The 21,691-nt window shown below is 38.9% G+C and overlaps 1 protein-coding gene across 6 annotated transcripts in view; it reads left to right on the forward strand.

Moving 5' to 3' along the window:
• Positions 1 to 759: 759 nt before the first annotated feature.
• Positions 760 to 21,691, forward strand: part of mbt (serine/threonine-protein kinase PAK mbt) — a 71,421-nt gene continuing 50,489 nt past the window's right edge. For 2 of the 6 annotated variants that reach the window (XM_068348911.1, XM_068348917.1), the window contains exon 1: positions 760 to 840. The gene's annotated coding sequence lies outside the window, so the exon portion shown is untranslated. Of the gene's footprint in view, positions 985 to 1,004; positions 1,027 to 21,691 lie in introns of those variants that run through there. The other 4 variants (XM_068348912.1, XM_068348914.1, XM_068348913.1 and 1 more) reach the window with 4 other exon arrangements.

Raw genomic sequence — 21,691 nt, forward strand, 5'->3', positions numbered from 1 at the left:
AGAACCCGTGATTAACGAATTACCAATACTCATAAATCCTTTTTTTCATCCTGTTAGGGATTACCGACTATTAGAAATCCCTAGACCTATTCTAGGTTTTATATGAATAAATATTCCTTCCGTATCGTAGTATTTATAATATATTTATAGGATATATGCCTTTAAATATGATGAATAGATGGCGATTGTCTCGTCTCTGGCAACTGTGATACAAAGCAAATATTTATCATTCTTTAAGTGGTCCTTATAAACAACAGGGTCATTGTTAGGTCGAAGAGAGAAAACGAGGTAGGTGATATTCGTTCACAGAAAATGTATTCACCTTATTTCGTGTGAATTAAAGTATTAAATATATATATAAATGGTAAATAAAATATTCATAAATATTTATAATATATTTTTATATATTATTCGTAATGAAAACGTATTAAAAAAGGTAAAATACTCGAAAACATTAACGAGAATTCCGAAGCGGAAGGAGACGAGAGGTGAGAAGAGCAGCATTAGTATTACTTCCCCCTCTCCTGGCCTGGTACCCCAGTACCCCCCACAAGTTTGATGGAATAGAAAATATCTTTATATATAATTACAGATATAAATGTTTTTTAAATCGTTAAAAACTTTAAAAACATTTAAGAGAATTTTAAATTAGAAGGAAGCAGGAGGTGAGAAGAGCAGTAATATTATTATTCCTCTCCTCCCATTCTCCTAGGGAGGAAACTCCCCCTCCCTCCCCCCCTCCCCCCACCTGTTTTGATGGAAAGAAAGTCCCGGATGACAGGTATCAACATGGCGGCGTGTGTCTGATGTCGCGTTTTGTGTTTTTCTCGCTTTTTAGAGGTAATTCCTCCCGAGCAAGAGCCCGTGCAGTGTTTTAATTTAAGTGGCGGGGAGCAATTAACCTCAGGTGTTAATTTAACCTCGCTAATTAACCTCCCGGAGGCCAGGAATGATAATTAGAAGCGGGAGATCACAGGTAGAAAGGTTAATTGAAACCCCGAAAGTCCGTATTTACGTGTTTTTGTCGTAAGTGATTTATCTGTAATTAATCTCCCGTGATTGACGTGGTTATTTCAGGCGTGATTTAAAAAAAAGGGATTTATCTAAATAACCGAGTGATATGCCAGGAATTGGAGGAGATATATTTAAACTGGTGAATTGAGAAAGAGAAAGAGAGAGAGACAGGTAACAGAATTCGTTCTCTCATCCCTTCGCCCCTTTTTAATCACGGCCACAAATGTACTGTATTATTGTATTCTACTGTATTGCTGTATTCCCGCTCATTTTTGTAGCTTCTGTAGGGCATAAATTGCCCTGTAGTTATTATGTAGGAGTACAGTAAGCTTGAGTTTTAATTCAACATGTAGGTAGCTCAAGCTTCGTTATATCTCGAATGTCAAAGCTTTTAAAAGCTTATTTAGCCGTGTAATGCCATTGTCAGGGCTATACCTAATTATTTAACGTTTTTATAGTGCATTAGGCCAGTCTGATGTATCCCACCTTGACCCTAGGCTAGGATAGATCTAGAGGCTGTTACGAACCCCAATATAATGGTGGGTGTTAATAGAGATGGACCTGTCTTAGCTTCAAATGTATTTTATTTAGCCCGGCTGCTTATTTTTGTTCGCCAAATGGCAATTTGCTAATTTTACATTTAGTCATATTACTTTGAGGTCAGACCGCGTAGGGTTACGACAAGATAGGTTAGGTCGTCTGAAGTGTAATCTGTACATCTTATATATTTTTTTTTCATACCATAACATGATCTTATCCTTCTGGTGATCCTGGCAGGGACAAAATAGCTTCCGCGCTCGTTAATTTTGGCTACGGAACAAAGACGTCATGTTTCATCTTACTTACGTCTGTTTTGTAGCGTAGCTAACAAAGGAAAGGAGGTAGATTGGAACTGGAAATTTCATCAGAAAAGTTGAGTTAACTGTATAGGAGGTTCATGTATGATAGCGGCCACCTGCGTGTGATGACGGCTAACTTAGAATACGGCAGTTTAATGTAGTCGCTGGGGCCGTTAACCCCTTCGTTAGGTAAGTAGGTTAGGGAGCTAAGTTTAGTTTAGTTGGTGTCCATATTTTATGCTCGCTGGAAGAACCGACGGCTGACAAGGCTCCTGTGGCAGTATAAGGGCGAGTGGCAACCCTTGTTAGTTAACCCTTTTACCCCCTGGCTATTTGGAACTTTCCAACCCTTAACCCCCAGGGGTTATTATTTTTCAAGCACATTTTGCAGTATATTTTCTTTAAATTGCTCTAACAGCCTTAATTTTTGTCATAGAGAGGTCAGGTTGGTCTCTTTCTCTTGGAGAATGCCTGAAGTTTCTCATAAAGTTATCAAAAATACACAAATAGAAATTTTAAATCAGCAGTTTTTTGCAAGAACGTACCGGTACGTCCATGGGGATAAAGGGATGAGTTTTGTGTAACGCACCAGTACGTCCTTTGGGGTACAAGGGTTAAGTAGGTAAGGACAAAGCTTGTAGGTTAGGTCAGGTGGCAGGAAGGTTTAGGTTATTTGATGTCCATTTTTCATGTAAGCAGAATGAACTAACCGCTGATATGCAAAGACTCCATATAGCAACAATTACTCGCGGTCGCGTGAACGGATGACGGCAGAGTGCGTCATCACATCCTCGTATACAGTATTCCTACAGTCCTTAGGGTTAGCCCAAGATGTTCGATCAAACAGACCTAGACTACGAGTGGAAAGTCTTGGGTCTTTAACCAGAACCCTAAGTTTGGTCGAGTAGAGGTGTCTAGACTAGATTGCAGTGGGGATCAAGTTTGGCCAAAACTCCAAAGTAGATCAAATTATATTACTGTTAGGGTGTCAGCTAAACCTAATGTGGCATTCAGGAAATACTTTTGTAAATTGAGTATTTTTTAAAATAGGGGGAAAAATATTTTGAATGTGCTAGTCTTAAGAGTAGAGTAATACTGTATGTCTTTACCTCAAGCTCTGCCTATAGTGAAAGATAGTTAACTATAAAGTATTGCTTATTTCACTTTGACAGAAATCTCATTCATTTTTATATTTTGTAAGAGTTGCATTAAAATATTGAAAAATATTGCCTTACAGGTGCGTCATTCTTCTGGGGCCCCAATTGTTTTTTTACGTTGAACTTTTTGATTAGCTGGAGAGCTCATTAGTGTCTATTGCCTTCAACCTTTGTGACTTTAATGTATTTAGTTAAATATGTTAATATTAAAAGACTTTTAAGAGCCATCATTGCACAGAAAATGATCAGTCAGTGAGACCCTGAAACAAGTAGATAAAGTTCCCTAAACATATGGGGCTAACCGACTCTACACGTGTATGCCCTTGCTACACCTAAGAATTTTTTTTAGTGTTCCTTTGGCCTTTGGATGCAGTTTCTTCATATCCTACTTTTCCCAAAGTTCTTCCTTCCAATCTTCCATCTCGCTGTCCGATCGTTTTGAATTTTCGCCTCGGTGTAATTCCAGGATTTTTTTCTATATGCACTTAAGCTCTTTAATAGTCTCACAGCTCCCTGCTCTGGAATCCATAGATCCATTCCTGGAATCTAACTCTTTGTAGTCTGCTTATCAGATCCAAATCTGGCAAAAAATAAACTGTAGGACCCACAAGATGTGTTCGTCTATACACTAAAAGCAGGTGCTTTTTAATTGTCATATGGCATGATCCATTTGTATTAAATTTACTCTATAACAACACCCAAATAGTAGGACACACTAAAAGTGTTTCTTGAAAGACCTTTATATCATCCGCTCTTATGTTAATTGAGAGCTTATTTTGAAACCCATTGCGGCTTTGAACGTCATCGGAAGATATTTGGGGTGGGTTCATTACTTTTGCCAAGATGGCCACAAAAGGACCTGTGTTTTTTCATTCATCTGTTTGTATATGAGAAGGATCACGTCAAAACTTCTTGCCGGATTTTCATCAAAATGGAAGAAGGTATAGGTATTATGCTCGGGAATAACCCATTGAAGTTTAGAGGTAAAGATCGCCATACTGGTTATCATCATCATCATCATCATTATACAAGGGATTCACTCGCAGTCATCTAATGAAAAAGAGAAATCTTGTTCGGCAGACTTGAGTCAAATGTTGACGATCGTCGTTGGTGGAGGTCTGGAATCTCCAATTGCTCTCTCTATTTGTTTCTGTGTATGTCTGTAGATTTAGTAAATCATTGTCATATTTCCAGGACCGATGTCTACCACGTTAAATGCAGTTTGTTGTTGGGATAAAGGATTCTTATAACTGGTGTGAAAAGCTAAAAAGGAGGGAGGTTATATGCTGGGTGAAATTAGCTTGCACAGTATTCCGTTTGTCATGCATTGTTTACCATAACCCGAATGCATTTTTCTCCATTATCATACCATTTGTGTTAGCAAACCATCTCATAAATATACAGGGATCTATTATTCTCGTTTGACCGAGAAGCAAATATATCCTCAAGCTCTCCCCACATCAAGTGAATGGACTCAAAAGTGTCATAGATGGTTTGCAAGTTTGAAGGAAAAGTGAACCCTCGTTTATCGCGCTAGATAGGTTCCAGACGCGGCCGCGATAGGTGAAAATCCGCGAAGTAGTGACACTATATTTACCTATTTATTCAACATGTATATTCAGACTTTTAAAACCTTCCCTTGTACGTAGTACTGTTAACAAACTACCCTTTAATGTACAGAACACTTAATGCATGTACTACAGTACCCTAAACTAAAACAGGCACAAATATTAAAGGCAATTTTATATCATGCGTTTCCTAAACACGCTAAAAAGCATCTTAAAAAATGGCAACCAATGTTTTGTTTACATTTATCTCTGATCATAATGAAGAAACAAACTGGAGGTAGAGCTTTGCTTATTACCCAGACATATTTCCCATACTATTCCCTTAGAACTACATCACATCTTCCTACTTTAGATATATATATATATATATATATATATATATATATATATATATATATATATATATATATATATATATATATATATTATATATATGTATATATGTATATATGTATATATATATATATATGTATATGTGTGTATATATATATATATATATATATATATATATATATATATATATATATATATATATATATATATATATATAGTGTGTGTGTATATATATATATATTTATATGTATACACATATACATACCTACATATATACATACATACATATATACATAAATACATGCATACGTATATATGTATATACTGTATGTTACTGTATATATATGGGTTATGGAAAAAATCCGCGAAGTGGTGAATCCGCGATGGTCGAACCGCGAAGTAGCGAGGGTTCACTGTATTTCCGAACTGCAACAGCGTGACTTGTACAGTATTGTCGGTGCACCTTAAGTAGTACAATATAGTTAAGGTCTATTACTTTTCTTTGCAGCGTCTTTGGGTCTCTATTTGGTCTCCTTAATAATACAGGTACCTTCATTCTCGCTTCCTCTCTTTCGTATATATATATATATATATATATATATATATATATATATATATATATATATATATATATGAAGCCCTATAACATTACACTGTCTTAATTGTATTTTCTTGCTGTAGGATATATAATTATTAATCTACATTTAATTATATCTATTATTGTTCCATTGAAATTATTTATGTTTCAAACTTTTCACAGGACATTTTATTTCTTGAAATCTATGAAGTAATTTAAACATTTTAGATTTTGTCCGTGACTGGTGAACGCCAGATTGAGGTTCGAATCCCGCTCGGACTCGTTAGCTTCTTTGCTCGCTGCAACCTCGCCATCCTTGTGAGCTAAGTAATGGCGTGTTTGGGGGAGCCTATATATCTATCTGCTCTATCTGCTGAGTCATCAGCAGCCATTGCCTGGCCCTCCTTGGTCCTAGCTTGGGTACTGATCATATGTGTTTATGGTCAGACACTAGGGCAATGTCACTGTCCCTTGCCCCTGCCATTCATGAGCTGCCTTCAAAGCCTTTAAAAGTTACGACACGCCACCTTTGACGAGGGTTGGTCTGGGTGTATTAGCTAGGGAGGAGAGGAATCCGACCCAGTGACATCTCTGCCCCTTCTGTGTACTTCCCATGTTGAGCTAGAACTGGTGTTTGTATGAGTCACAGAGAAGCCTTATTATACGGAGGAGTGTATTTGATTTGCCGTAATCTTGCTGTAGGAAGAACCCTGATCTGACGCAAAATACAGTAGTGCGGGATACAAAATACTGTAGCAGTACTACAGGATAACTGAACTAATGCAATTTGCATAAACTTACTGTATTTTGCGAGTTCAGCTCGCAAGAAATGTTTTGGGTTAGATTAATATGCTGTCTGTGGTAGGAAAATTCATTTAATACAAGTACAGTATAGGTACAAATATCTTGCTTATGAATGATAATCTCTGTACAAATACGAATATTTTCCCTTTGGTATAATAATCTTGAGTACAGCACTGTAATATCAAATGCAATATTTGTATTTACTCTGTATCATGCTGCAAGTAGCAATAGTAAAAAACAGCCTTGAACATATATTACAAACTAGAATAAAAAATGAGAGAAATCGGTAAGCAATTGATAATTCCTTATAAGGGCCGTGCGCACACCGAAGGTGACCATCTCGGTATGTTTGACTGCCAGCTGACAGGAATTAAAGATCCGGGAACTTCCCATATTAGCATGTGCAGGAAAGGTATCGCATCACAAGTGATTGTATCGTGTCCTGGCCTTTTTTATTATGTACTAGGTGCGTGTGTTGACGCTTATCGAATACCGACTTGCTAGGTCATTGATTGATTTGCAAGCTTTCTGGCATCCTGACATCTTTTTGAAGCTGATATCGTTTATTATAAATGAAGAATGAAAGAGTATTCAATTAAAACCATAAAAGCAAAGATCTCATTATAAAAGTTAAATGGTTTTCAGAAGACCTGCTTCTGAAATAAATCTTTGTGAATTCTATCGACTGTTAGTCTATTAACATTAGTAACAACGCAAACTGGGGATTAATGGGTTGCTGAGCCCTAATACAAAAGCTATTTAATGTCGCTTGAGGTGGGACGAGGTCCCTTCACAACAGGTCAAGGGTACGATGCCTTTTCTATCTTATTTCTCTTCCTCTTGCTTTTTTTTATAGTTTGTATATGAAAGATCTGTTAGGCTACTGTTCTTAAAATATTTTATGTTGTTCATTACTTCTGTAGTTTATTTATTTTCTTCCCTCACTCGGCTATTTTCCATGTTGGAGCCCTTTGGGCTTATGGCATTCCTCTTTTCCAGCTAGGGTTGTAGCCTAGCAAGTAATAAGAATCTTGGCAAGGATGAACCTGCCGTCCTCACCTCGAGCCTTAAACAGATATGTTTCTTTTGGTATATTAAGTGGGGCATTTGGTCAACAAATGCCTCGCTGTCAAGGGTACCAAACAGGCGTTGCAATATGGCTGGTATTGGCCAGTTCCCAGTGAAAGTAATGTGTTCAGGAGAATGTTAAGCTTTGCCTGCAACTGGCATGCGTGTGGAATGCTAATGTTTTCAACATTTTATCTTATCGCGAGTAGGTTGTTTATTTTTATTTTCCCTCTGCCAATGAAGTTGGAAGGAGGTTATGTTATACTTCCTGTTTGTGAGTAGCTTCCTGCCCACAATTTTAATCGTAGGGTAATGAATCTTGCAGTGAATCACTGTTATGTAAAAAAGCTGAATATACTTAGATTATGAAAGGTCAAGGTCACGGTCAAGCTAAAGGTCTAACATAAGCTGCCGCGGCGGAGGTCTGCGTTCTGCTGAGTGCCCCTATAATTTTTAATTTTATCAATGCCTTAGGATGAGGCAATATATTATTATTATTATTATTTTTTTTTTTGTCTTAACCCTTTTACCCCCAGGCTATTTGGAAATTTCCAACCCTTAACCCCCAGGGGGTTATTTTTTTCCCAGCACATTTTGCAGTTTTTTTTTTTTAAATTGCTCTAACAGCCTTAATTTTTGTCATAGAGAGGTCAGGTTGGTCTCATTCTCTTGGAAAATGTCTGAATTTTCTCAAAAAATTATCAAAAATATAAAAAAAGAATTTTTTATAGCATTTTTTTGCGAGGACGTACCGGTACGTCCATGGGGGTAAAGGGATGGCTTTTGTGAAACGTACCAGTACGTCCTTTGGGGGTAAAAGGGTTATGAGCATTTGATGATGATCCACTGTTGGATTTAGTTGATTTTCCTTATTTGTCACGTCGATAGTCTAATGCCGATGGAAGTTCTTGGGGCATATTGTCCCAATTCGTCAATATTGCATAAAGCTGTCTCCTGCCTTGCTTAAATACAGTTTATATTATTTTTGTTGTTATTACTTGCTAAGCCTTTGTCGATGTCTCGCAGGATTGTAGATACAGGAGAGGGGGTTCCCAGCCCCCTCGTCCCGTCCTTTTTAGTCGCCTCTTACGACACGCAGGAATAACGTTGGCGCTATTCTAATTGTTTTTATGACCCCGCGGCCACAGGGGGCAGGAGGAACGTAGAGAGTAGAGGTCCCCTTTTTGTTTTTGTTTCATTTGTTGATGTCGGCTACCCCCCAAAATTGGGGGAAGTGCCTTGTATATGTATGTATGTATTACTTGCTAAGCTACAACCCTAGCTGGAAAAGCAGGATGCCATAAGCCCAAGGGTTCCAACAGGGAAAAATAGCCGAGTGAGGAAAGGAAATAAGTAAATAAACTAAAGTAATGAACAACATAAGATATTTTAAGAACAGTTAACATTTTAACAGATCTTTCATATATAAACTATAAAAACTTAAAGCGAGAGGAAGAGAAATAAGATAGAAAAGGCAGCGTACCCCTGACCTGTTGTGAAGGGACCTTGTCCCGCCTCAAACAACATTAAATAGCTTTTCAATTAGGGCTCAGCAACCCATTATACCCCAGTTTGCATTGTTACTAATATTAATAGACTACCAGTCGATAAAACTCTTATTTGATTGATCAGTCGTAACCCGATGATGTAGCAGATAAATTGCCCTAAGAATTATTTTGTGTAATCAGTGATTGGAACTGAAAAGCACCTTGGAGATGGTTTGGTCATGTTCTTCACACCCCAAAAGAGAGATTAGTTTACCAAACATTCAGCTGGGCTCCACAAGGCATTATAAGAGTTGGGAGACCCTGGCCTACATGGCTGAAGACTATGAAGTGCTAAGTAGGAGGTGATGAATGGAGAAGTACATACATATACCAAGGCACTTCTCCCAATTTTGGGGGGTAGCTGACATCAACAAATGGCCGCGGGGGCATAAAAAACAATTAGAATAGCGCCAACGTTATCCCTGCGTGTCGTAAGAGGCGACTAAAAGGGACGGGACAAGGGGGCTGGGAACCCCCTCTCCTGTATTTACAATCCTGTGAGACATCAGCAAAGAATGGAGAAGTATTAAATTAAAAGCTCAAGATAGAGACAACTGGCGAAATCTAACCGAGCCGCTTTACGTCGATAGGCGTAGGAGGAGATGATGACGAACAGAATTATATTCCTTTATGTATTTAGCTTTTGAAGACAGCTCTGTGACCTTACAGTGAACCCTCGCTACTTCGCGGTTCGACCATCGCGGATTCACCACTTCGCGGATTTTTTCCATAACCCATATATATACAGTAACATATATATATATATGTATGCATGTATTTATGTATGTATGTATGTATGTAGGTATGTATATGTGTATACATATAAATATATATATATATATACACACACACACACACACACATATATATATATATATATATATATATATATATATATATATATATATATATATATATCTAAAGTAGGAAGATGTGATGTAGTTCTAAGGGAATAGTATGGGAAATATGTCTGGGTAATAAGCAAAGCTCTACCTCCAGTTTGTTTCTTCATTATGATCAGAGATAAATGTAAACAAAACATTGGTTGCCATTTTTTAACGTGCTTTTTAGTGTGTTTAGGAAACGCATGATATAAAATTGCCTTTAATATTTGTGCCTGTTTTAGTTTAGGGTATTGTAGTACATGCATTAAGTGTTCTGTACATTAAAGGGTAGTTTGTTAACTTTACTACGTACAAGGGAAGGTTTTAAAAGTCTGAATATACATGTTGAATAGATAGGTAAATATGGTGTCACTACTTCGCGGATTTTCACCTATCGCGGCCGCGTCTGGAACCTATCTACCGTGATAAACGAGGGTTCACTGTACTGAGGATCTGATAAAGACCATCTTGCGTTCGTTTGACCATAAGAGCTATATAGAAAACTCATTCAGGTTTCCAATGCTTTGTTTTTTTTCTTTTTATATCTTTATTCATTTGTTAGTTATGCAACAAAACAAAAAAAGTAGAGTGGCACATGCCAAGGATCATGTGCCTGACATTGATTGTGTCACGGCCAGGATCACCAGTGTTAATTGTCTGTTACGGCTTTTACTAACTGATGTGCCATGTCCTGGATATTGTTCGCCTCCACCTCTCCCTGTCTTTAGCCACTCGTATCTTAATTTGGAGTATAATTACCCTCAAAGTCCTCCACAATACAGTCCATGTACTCTGTCCTCTGCCTCCCCTTTGATCTCCTCCCTTTCATCCTCCCAGTGAGACATAGGTACTCTAGTTTCTCTTATGATGTGCCCAACAAAAATTGGTTGTCTTTATTTCCTTTATCTTTGTTCTCCGCACTCCAATTCTTGCTATTACCAACTCTGTCCCTCCAAGATATCCCTCCTCGATATTCTGAGCATCCTCCTGTAAAACCACGTCTCTGCTCCATTCAGCTTGTTTCCCAGCTCTTGTTAATGTCTGTTAGATAACCCTTTTACCCCCAGGCTATTTGGAACTTTCCAACCCTTAACCCATAGGAGTTATTTTTTTTCAAGCATATTTTGCAGTATACCTTTTTTTAAATTGCTCTAACAGCCTTAATTTTTGTCATAGAGAGGTCAGGTTGGTCTCATTCTCTTGGAAAATGCCTGAAGTTTCTCAAAATATTATAAAAAATATGCAAAAAAAAATGTAAATAGCATTTTTTTGCAAGGACGTACCGGTACGTCCATGGGGGTAAAGGGATGAGTTTTGTGAAACGTACCAGTACGTCCTTTGGGGGTAAAAGGGATAATAAAATCATTGATTGTTTTCACTATTTGGTCAAGATTAAAAACAGCTGCTTTTAAGTCTCTTTGATTAATTGCATTCATTATTGGGATGCTGATTGGTTTGTCAAATTCTGTACCAGTCTATTTTTTTAAGTCTCATTGATTAATTGCATTCAATATTGGGACGCTGATTGGTTTGTCAAGTTCTGTACCAATGTGAATAACTGGAGTGTTGTAACCTTGAGATATAAAGAACAAAGTGACTTATGACTCTCATATGACTCTTACGTCTTGAGTAAAAGTGATGAATTTAAATAATCTTGTGACCAATTGCATGTCAATACTTCAGGTAATTTCACATGCTTGTTAATGTACTTAACCCTTTTACCCCCAAAGGACGTACTGGTACGTTTCACAAAACTCATCCCTTTACCCCCATGGACGTACCCGTACGTCCTTGCAAAAAAATGCTACAAAAATTTTTTTTTTTCATATTTTTGATATTTTTTGAAAAAATTCAGGCATTTTCCAAGAGAATGAGACCAACCTGACCTCTCTATGACAAAAATTAAGGCTGTTAGAACAATTTGAAAAAAATATACTGCAAAATGTGCTGGGGAAAAAATAACCCCTTGGGGGTTAAGGGTTGGAAATTTCCAAAGAGCCTGGGGGTAAAAGGGTTAATATCACTGTAACACTCAAAATAAGAAGCTTCTATTACACGAATACAAACTAAACTTCTTTTTTTACTCAAGACTGTTATGAGAGAAGTTAAGTTGAGGTGAATTGTTTCTGTGTTAATGATTCAAGTGAAGAAAGTCAGAAATTTCAACTCTGCCCGAAGGCATGGTTTGAGGTACTCCTGAAGCTATGCTGTGTGCTAGATCTAGTTTTGAAGTCGTTTTGAATTCAAGCTTACGTATTTTACTTGCGAAGGAATTTCCTTTCTGTATTGAGAATTCTTTTTGATAAATTTACATAAATTCAACTTTAACAAGGCTTTAGGTATTGTTCTGTATAGATATTTATTTTATTTGACCCGCAATGATTTTTAATTCATTTTTAAATTATCATGAAAATATGACAGATTGAGCATGTATTGTCGTCTGCATGATTTATTTCCTTTCTGTATTGAGAATTCTTTACGATAAATTTAAATAAATTCAACTTTAACAAGGCTTTAGGTGTTATTCTGTATAGATATTTTATTTGATCCACAATGATTTTTAATTAATTTTTAAATTATCATGAAAATATGACAGATTGAGAATGTCTTGTCGTCTGCAAGATTTATTAGTATTTTGGGTGGGTAGAGATTTTTGCACAGTTATCGATAATATCACTATTATCTTTATGGCCCTGCCACTCTACCTACTACTTAAGTGAGATAAGTTTCTCTTCTCACTTAGGCTACTCCTTCTAACCTTTTAGGTATAAGGCAGTCATACCTAATAGGTTTAAAGGTCGCTCTTGAGTGGCGGAGGCAAGGGACAGGGACATCGCCCTTGTTAGTAAGACACAAATGCCTTGGAGATTGACCATATATACATATCAGTGCTCAAGCCCCCTCTCCATCCAAGCTAGGACCAGAGGGGGCCAAGCAATGGCTGATGATGACTCAGCTGGTAGACCTAAAGGCTCCCCTAAACACCCCATCCTTAGCTTACAAAGATGGTGAGGTTGCAGACAACACAAACTAATGAGTTTAAGCGTGACGCGATTTTCCGTCCAGCAGAACGCCATTCAGGGACATTTCCAATTGGCCACCACAACGTTGTCTGGTTTATAAACGTCGAAAGATATACGGAATGTTTCGGTAGTGTCGACCATGAAGTATTGTGGTTAAATAACCCGGGAAAAGTGTTATACAGTACTTATTCATATAACCCTTTGCCTTATTTAAGCTGTATTGAAGTGATTATTTCTAGGAAATTCATTAACTCGCTGTCTCTCCATTGGACGTAGTTTAAACAGGCAAGCATTATTGAAAAAACCTATCTACATTAGGTTTCATCTGCATGGAACCAAACTTGTAAATTTGCATTTTCATCCTAATTTCTTCTATCGGGTCTATAACTACATAAATGCTCTCGAGCAATGATTTTATAGATTGACTTATGTAACATATTGCTATTAACATTACTACTACTACTTTTGTTAACACTTGCATGAGTTTTTCTTTCCGCAATTGTCACTCGATCAAACCACCTACTTGAAAGCTACTTGAAATCCCAGTCCATTTGACCATTTTCAGGCATCAGGGTCCAGTTAAGCCTGATCTTGAGGCCATTGTAAATAAAGCTTTATTCAATTTAAACTTAAGAGATATAGTTAAGACAAGAATATCTTTGATTAGGTACTAAACTGTAGAATATTTGGCCTTTTTGTTTGTGTTCACAGATGCAAAAAGATGTTTTAGTAATGCAACTGCTAAACCACCGTCAGTAGATGTTTTTGTTTTTTGGGAAGGCCAAGGTCAGTGCCCCCTCTTTTCGTACCCATACTGCGACATAGTCATTCTCCCCATCACCAACCTGTTTGTCGATCCCATAGTAGGGTTAGCTCCATCATTGTACTTCATTTGGTGTACCGTCGATATTGCTCAAGTTTCTTTGGAAGCTATTTACCTAATACGGTTAATTGATTAGTGGCGTTAAATAGCCTTTGATGCCCCAGTTCTTGGCTTACATATTTTATAATCCTATTCTATGCTTCATGGTGCCTCGTCCTCGGCACTTTCAAACACTTTCAATTGGGGTCCTCAAGTCTTTTGTGGTCACTTGATCTACAGTCCTTATCTTCTACTATTACATGTATAGAGAGGTTTTTAATTGTATCGCACGAATGATTGTTAGGGGCTTTTAAAGGGTGGTTCCTTTTAAAATAAGAAGTTGCCCTTATATCCATAACTAGCTTGTTTAGGGTACATTGCAAGCAATCCGTCATATTCAAGAAATAAGCATACATATTAAGGGGCTCATTTTAGATGATTTAAATGAATTTCACGCGGTTCTATTTCCGTTCGTGTCATGTACGGTTTCCCCTTGTGTTGTGTGCGGTGAATAGACTTACACAACGAGTGTTATCTCAGAAACCTATAAACAGCCCTTATAAACCCAACACGTTTTTGAATTATGCAAGTACAGTAACGTACCTGTAATAATCAAATACAGTAATACATTTTATTAAAAGGATTGAACCTATTCACCCCATAGAATAGTGCACTGATTTCCGCCGTGTCTTCCAGCGGCCCTAATCGCGTCTCGAAACGTAAGAGTATTTAAAAGCGTAGCAGAGATTCAGATTACGTTGCTCTTACGGCGTTTTTACCGAGAGTGTATCTGCGTTGGGAGTGTCCCTACCGCACTTGGGAGGCTTCGGCTCTTTAACAGCGTTATGGGGGCTTAGGCCTGTTGTGTCATTGATGCCTGAACGGGAAGCCTGTCAGTGACCGGCCGCTGATATATGTCACATTTATGGCCAGGTAGTTTTATGTCGAGTTTATTGGGGTTTCCAGATTTTGCGGGTTTGGTTATTTGCTGTCTGAGGAATTGTTCTGGGACCCTGTTGAATGGTTACGGATATCTCTCTCTCTCTCTCTCTCTCTCTCTCTCTCTCTCTCTCTCTCTCTCTCTCTCTCTCTCTCTCTCTCTCTCTCTCTCCAATATCAATGCTACGAACTCAATATCTTTTAAATGAAAGTCTCTCTCTCTCTCTCTCTCTCTCTCTCTCTCTCTCTCTCTCTCTCTCTCTCTCTCTCTCTCTCTCTCTCTCTCTCTCCAATATCAATGCTATGAACTCAATATCTTTTAAATGAAAGTCTCTCTCTCTCTCTCTCTCTCTCTCTCTCTCTCTCTCTCTCTCTCTCTCTCTCTCTCTCTCTCTCTCCAATATCAATGCTATGAACTCAATATCTTTTAAATGAAAGTCTCTCTCTCTCTCTCTCTCTCTCTCTCTCTCTCTCTCTCTCTCTCTCTCTCTCTCTCTCTCTCCTCTCTCTCTCGTATTCTGTTTTTATCCTCTTTTGTGTATTGCTCTTTCCATCCGTCTATCGTGCTATCCTGTCTGTTTTTTTATGTCTATTGTGCTTATCCTGTTCATTACTCTCTTGCCTGTTATTCTCTTTCTTTTTCATATACCTATTCTGTCTATTCCTCTGTCGTTTGTCTATTTTGCTGTCCTGTCTATTAGTTTTTTGTGTCTGTTGTTCTTTTTCATATCTAATATTCTCTCCTGTCTATTGCTCTATTCTTCTATATACAGTATTTGTCTATCATAAAGCTATTGCTCTTTTAGTTGTTGCTCCAGTATCTATTAATTTCTTCTGTCTATTACTCCCTCATATGTTCATTGCTCTATCTGTTTATAGCTCTCAATTCTATCAGTTCCATCTGTCTAATATTCTTATGTTAAACTATTTCCTGTCAATCACTTCTGGATATAACTGCTTTTTTATTATTGCTCTCATCTGTCTATTGTCAAGTCTCATACTGTCTATTGCTCCTTCCCCTGTCTATTGTCCTCCCACGTTTTCGTTGCTATCTATCGTTTTCACTATTAAAAGCCGACAGGACAGACAGACACTCTCGTCGCCTTTAAATCCAAGTCTGCCCTCTTTTTACAGCATTGAAATAGGATACAGCAATGTAACTACCTCCTAACTACAGCGCTGTATTGGCCAATGAAACCGTTTGTATGTATCGTGTTACAAGGACTGGTTATTGTAACGTTACAACTGAAAGCGTTGGTCTTTAGTTTATCGTCTTTTGTTTGCGTGGGAGGCTTTGTATTTCATCCAGAGATGTAGGCAAGATCTTAGTGTTTTGTTGTATGTTCATTGTATTAATGTTGTTTTCTTTGAGGGATCTGTGTATGGTGTAGATTGGGTTTGTATACCTTGAATATGTATAGCTGTAGGCGTAACGGGCTGTATACTTTTCCTCTTTTCAGTGTCACCTTGATGGTGCCATCTTGGGGTTTTATTGTATGTTCATTGTATTAATGTTGTTTTCTTTGAGGGATCTGTGTATGGTGTAGATTGGGTTTGTATACCTTGAATATGTATAGCTGTAGGCGTAACGGGCTGTATACTTTTCCTCTTTTCAGTGTCACCTTGATGGTGCCATCTTGGGGTTTTATTGTATGTTCATTGTATTAATGTTGTTTTCTTTGAGGGATCTGTGTATGGTGTAGATTGGGTTTGTATACCTTGAATACGTATAGCTGCAGGCGAAACGGGCTGTATACTTTTCCTCATCGTCGGTGTTGCCTCGATGGTGCCATTGAAATAGGCAACAGAAAATCACATATGAACTCAAATTAGATGCATCTACATCCACAATAAAGCCCATCAACAATCTGTCAAACCTTACACATGTCCTGGTATACAACTATTTTCTTTGCATATATTCTTCTAATCTTCATACTTGACCCGAAAACTTTAAAGTACGCTGGCCCGTTCTTTGACATTCACTATCCTTTTTTTACTATTCTAAAGTATCTCCACATCTCTCGTCCTTTTTCGTATGACGCGTGTCGTGTCCTAACTGTTATCTCGACCGCCTCTGCCATTTTCTTGTTTTTTCGTTGCTAAGTATTCACGCCTTTCGTAAAGGAGAGTCATCTCAACTGTGTTTCGTAGGTCCCTACCATTTTTCCTTCACCTATTCTATGATTTGTTTCTTCCTTATTCTTGGCATCATCTATTTTATTTACTTCCAAATAGATATGTTTTTTGTTCCATCTTGATATTTTCTTCGCAGACTTCTTTCCAATACGGTCACTTTCTTAGAGTAATTCTGAAGTGATTTATTGAAAACCGATTTTTATATTTTTGGTTTCTTCCCAGAGAGTTACTACTACTACTACTACTACTTGTACTACTACTACTAGCTAAGCTACAACCCTCATTGGAAAAGCAGGATGCTATAAGCCCTGTTAAGGCTCAATTGTCATATGTAAACCAGGAAGAGATTCATGTTAGCTTTTTTAACATAAAAACATTCATTGCAGTTATGTTTGAACATTGCAAATCAACAAGTCCACTCAGGCAATCTGTTATACTATACTCTCATCTATGAGGTAGTAGGTTGGCCTGGGCACCAGCTGCCCATTGAGATACTACCACTAGAGAGTTATGGGATCCTCTGACTGGCCAGACAGTACTACGTAGGACCCTTCTCTCTGGTTATGGTTCTTTCCTTTTGCCTACGCAGACACCGAATAGTCTGGCCTATTTTTTACAGATTCTCCTCTGTCCTCATACACCTGACAACACTGAGATTACCAAACTATTCTTCTTCTCTCAAGGGGTTAACTACTGCACTGTAATTGTTCAGTGGCCACTTTCCTCTTGGTAAGGGTAGAAGAGACTCTTCAGCTATGGTAAGCAGCTCTTCTAGGAGAAGGACACTCCAAAATCAAACCATTGTTCTCTAGTTGTAGGTAGGGCCATAGCCTCTGTACCATGTTCTTCCACTGTCTTGGGTTAGCGTTCTCTTGCTTGAGGGTACACTCGGGCACACTATTCTATCTAATTTCTCTTCCTCTTGTTTTGTTAAAGTTTTTATAGTTTAAATAGGAATTATTTATTTCAATGTTTTGCTGTCCTTAAAATATTTTAATTTTCAATATTAAACTTACCCAATAATCATGTAGCTGTCAACTCTGTTGCCCGACAGAATTCTACGGAAGGGATACGCCAGCGATCGCTATACAAGAGGGGGGTGTACTCACAAGCGCCACCTGTGGCCAGGTACTGCAGTACTTCTTGTTGACACCACTTCAATTTTTCCTCTGTCGTGCTTCCGGCAAGACGTTCATGGATACGCTTATAATTTTGGAGTCTTGTTCACGGTTTTTGGTGAAGTATTGCTCTAAGATTTCAGCTTTCGCTATTCAGGAAGTTCTATTATTAGCTTAGCTAGCTTTTGGAATTAATTTTATTAATTATGGTGACGAAGAGAGTATGAACTCTCTTTCACCTTTAAATGGCCGACCCTTCCCTTAGACGGAAGTGTTGGTGTCTAAGAGAGTATAGACTCTCTTTCTTAATTTTGCTTAACAAAAGTTATAGATTTATTTTATATCTCTCCGCCTTTTATAGGCCTCTTCGATTAACTTCCTTTTAATATAAATTAATTTTTATATTTGTTTATATTCGACCTTTCCTAATAGTAGGCGGTCTTTTCTTGTACCGAAGTTAATTAACATTGAGCCCGTCATTTTGGTTTTACCTGTTAACATATTATGCTATTTTAATGTTTTTGAAAGAATTTCTTTGATAGTCTCGTACTGTTTCAAAGTTGAACTAACGTTTTGTTTTGTCTCTGCAGTTGTTGACGTTCAGAACGTTCAACTTGCGCTCTATCGTTACGATAGAGAGAGAATTTTCACGGTGTCACGTTGCAGTAAGAGTAAACCGTTTATAACGTTTTGTTCATTCTTTCTTAGCTTAATGGTTTTAATTCTAATAAAGGAACTTTTTATTTGGGAAATCTTTCAGTTTTTTTCCTTTAACAATAATATGTTTTAACGAGTATATATGATTGGGCTCTTCTCTCAGGTTCTAAGTCTAGAGAGAGAGAGAGAGAGAGAGATAGAGACGGAGGGAGAGAGAGCTGGATAAACGTTTCGTTCAAGCGAGTAACGTTGTTATCGTTTTTGCTCTTCTCCCTAGTCTCTTTAGGGGAAGAAGGTAAACGTTTCTAGAGTTTATTCTTGTTCTCAAGCTTTATGCGGTGAGAGATTTTAAACGTAGTTTATTTGATCTAGTGTTTAGTCTCTTTCCAGCCACTGAATTATTTATCTTTCATTAGATTTTTCTGTTACATTGTAATTCTGTTTTCGCAATTACTAACTTTTAAAGAAGGATAGAATTGCGTGTTTCAGGTACAAACCACTTAAAGTTTCGAGTTCAGTGAAATAAGTGCAAACAGAAATTCAAAAGTGATAAGTGATTAGCGCAAAGTGTGTCAGTGTTGTGCGTGAGGGTACTTCTTGCGTGCCAGTCGTCCTCCCAGTCCGGGACCTCTTGCAAGCTCCCAAGCCCAGGGGAGAAGCAATGTCGAAGGGCAAAAGGGTTCGGCAGGCCTTGATCGGCGCACAGAAGTATCCTCGGTGGTTGCGGGCGTGTCTTACAGAGACCGTCACTCCCACCCGCAGACGATTGAGCCCTTATTTTACTCGTCTGCAGAAGAAATTTCGGGGAGGTAACGCTGGACTCAGGTCTCAAGACCTCTTAAACGTAAAGTCCAGACCTCTAGAGTTCAACAACCCGGATGCAGTCATTGGGTTAGCTCTGACTCTCCGCAGTCATCAGGTGACTGCACACCTCCTAAGAGAGGTAAGGTGATGCCGCAACAGACCTCATCTTCTGTTAAGGCTTTGCCTCAGCAGACCTTAGCGTCTGCCGACCCCAAGATGACTTTGCTGCAGTCCATGCAGTCACAGCTTGCGGTCTTAATGCGTGAGTGTCAGGCTGAGAAGGTTACACCTCCTCCTGCGATCGCTCCGCCTCACCGCAGTCCAGTCTGCCAGGCGTACGATGTTGAGGTTCCTCAGGATACCTTACCGCGTACTGAGTTGCCAGTTACCAGCGGTGTGCAGCAACCTCCGCCTTCCTTAAGGCAACCTCAGCAATGGGAGCAGGAATCTTATGCCTTACTTCCTCCGCTTCCGCTTGCGGTTCCACCAGCGAGGCAACAATCTCTTGAGGTACGACAACCTCTTCCATCAATGAGGCAGCCACCTCAGCACTCGCTGCAGCTTAGGCTAGCACCTCAGGAACCTCAACTCGCGAGACAAGAACTGCGTTCAGCGCAGCTCACACCTCAGGAACCTTAACTCGTTCCTCAGGAACCTGCTACTGCGCATCCGCAACCCTTACAGCAAGCGCAACTCTTGAGGCAGCAACCTCATGCTATGAGTCAGCCACCTCAACGCATGCATCTGCCACTTTCTCCTCAACTTGAGCCTCTTCCCATTCAACTTGGAAATAACAAATGATAATAACACCTCATTACTTTCATAACTTGCATTTGTAATCATATACATGTATGCCTACACAAACATTATGATAATGGAGGTTATTTGTATTACTTATATAAAAATATATATGTATTCCTTGCAATATATTTTTAACAATATCGCAAAATATGGCAAAAATATCTTCAAAACAAAAATGAATCATGAGTTATGAATGTAAGGTAAATATTATGTTGATATTAAAACCCCATGCAAGCATGCATGAAGTAATGCAGTGTTGCCAACAGGGCGAGTTTCCCTTTCCTGAGGTGAAGTAGATTATAGTACATTTAGTGCAGCTTAATTCTACGATTATCATGCCGGCTATCAAATTCATCAACAAAACAGTCTAAATCAATTCCCTCGGCACGTGCACTTTCAATGGACGGTAATGCGATATTACTCACTCTAGCACTGGTCATGGAATTTCTGAGAAATGTTACACGCCATGCAACACGCTCTGCTTACCTTACAGCATGCTCTACATACAGCATGCTCTGCATACAGCATGCTCTGCATACAGCATGCTCTGCATACAGCATGCTCTGCATACAACATGCTCTGCATACAGCATGCTCTGCATTCAGCATGCTCTGCATACAACATGCTCTACATACAGCATGCTATGCATACAGCATGCTCTGCATACAACATGCTCTGCATACAGCATGCTCTGCATTCAGCATGCTCTGCATACAGCATGCTCTGCATACAACATGCTCTGCATACAGCATGCTCTGCATTCAGCATGCTCTGCATACAACATGCTCTACATACAGCATGCTCTGCATACAACATGCTCTGCATACCTTACCGCATGCTTCTCAGTCACACATCTTTGGTTGTTGCCAACTCACTAGACTGTCAAGCAGTTTCATAACGTTGCCTTCTAGTCTGCTGCTTTTGCACCATTGAAACCCTCACTGAGAGAACTTAGCTTTTCTCGGATATGGTCCCTGTAGATGAGAAAGTGCTTTTCTCCCTCCTTCTGATATTCCCTTGAGGACTCTGTCATTTGGAGAGGAGCCTTTAGCTGCGTAGCCTCCTATGGACTTTTATTTAAGCATAACATGCTTCCAGGGAAGGTAATGGTTCCACTTCAGTCACTAACCCCGTCTGTTACCACACCTGCTCCCATAGACCTTGAGCTGTGTTGCAAGACATGCAGTCCAAGCTTAGTCCTTGTTAAAGGATTTTTTGTTTACGGAGTCAGTGTGTCACTGGGAAGACGTTCAACAACCAGCAGAAGTGACTTGTTGTGACGCAGTGCGGCAACCTCAGCAACCCGATAAGGAGTTGTCTGTACGACCCAGACAGTCTAGACAGCTTCGGGTTGTCACTGTACTTCCTCGCTTCCCCATGGTTGACAGTTCACAGACTGTGCAGCAGTACCATGATCTTGTGTCCGGCTCCGTCAGACGACTGGCTTTTAAGAGCTCCCACAAGTCGTCGCTGTCTGGAGATTCTCAGATGGACTATGGATCTGACCAAGGAACTGGGCCTCCTGGTCAATTTTGAGGAGTCTCAGCTCATCCCATCCCA

Source organism: Palaemon carinicauda, chromosome 25 (genome assembly GCF_036898095.1).
Source record: "Palaemon carinicauda isolate YSFRI2023 chromosome 25, ASM3689809v2, whole genome shotgun sequence".
Lineage (NCBI taxonomy): Eukaryota > Metazoa > Arthropoda > Malacostraca > Decapoda > Palaemonidae > Palaemon > Palaemon carinicauda.